The following is a 1,231-nucleotide window of genomic DNA, read 5'->3' on the forward strand; positions in this document are numbered from 1 at the left end:
ACTAATCCGGACAATAAACCTCTCAAGCTTTGTCAGGATAAACACTTAAACAAAATTTAGCAAAGTTTCTATTCAAAGGAAACTAATAATACGAAATATGAATTCAAAACCAGTAGAAAGCTTTTATGTAAAAAGTTTTAGAACCACTCACCTTTTAAAGCTTTTGACACKAAAATGCTAGAAATCAATCCCTTTTGAAACTGAATTCTTGAATTCAACTTGAAATCTCCCTCTTAATGCAATCCGGATAACACTTCTCTAATCCTCTCAAATTTCTTAAAGTGGCAAGAAAAACCAAATGAAGGGGGGAGTAACCCCCTTTTATACCCACCAAATGGGGAAAAGGTCGGCTACCGCCTTCCCTTTCTTCCTTATTCATGCATACAAATGCACTTACATGCATACTTCCACGTATGCACACTTACACCACACACATATATATATATATATATATATATATTATATACATATACATCATCAAGTAAACACACACATATATATATATATATATATATTTACATACACTCCTAATTTCATACAAAATTTACGTTATGCACATAACTTTCATATACCGGCATGATCAAATATTATGCTATCACATAATTATTAAATCAGATAATCACGTATTAAATACCTTAGGTAATAACCAGGATCTGGTTATCACAAAAACTACCCGAACCGACCACGGTTAAGGGAATCAGAAGCTTTTTGGGTCATGCCGGATTTTATAGAAGATTTATCAAAGATTTATCAAAGATTTCAAAACCGCTTTGTTTACTACTCCAGCATGACCAAAAATTCAATTTTAATGWTGAATGCAGAAATGCATTCAAAACCTTGAAAAAGGCTTTGATTACCGCACCTGTGGTAGTTGCCCCAGATTGGAACAAATCTTTTGAGATCATGTGCGACGCTAGTGATTGGGCGGTAGGTGCTGTGCTAGGACAAAAGAAGGACAAGGTGTTTCATTCAATCTACTACGCAAGTAAGATTTTGAATGAAGCACAAATTAATTATACCACAACTGAGAAAGAATTATTGGCCATTGTTTTCGCTTTTGAGAGGTTTAGGTCCTACTTGATGGGAACAAAAGTCATTGTGCATACCGATCACTCAGCCATCAAGTACCTAATTTCAAAGAAAGATGCAAAACAAGGTTGATAAGATGGGTGCTTTTATTGCAAGAGTTTGACTTAGAGATTCTGGATAGAAAGGGGGTAGAGAATCAAGT

This window comes from Cynara cardunculus (genome assembly GCF_001531365.2).
Source record: "Cynara cardunculus var. scolymus isolate 2C chromosome LG 6, CcrdV1, whole genome shotgun sequence".
NCBI classification, from domain to species: Eukaryota; Viridiplantae; Streptophyta; class Magnoliopsida; order Asterales; family Asteraceae; genus Cynara; species Cynara cardunculus.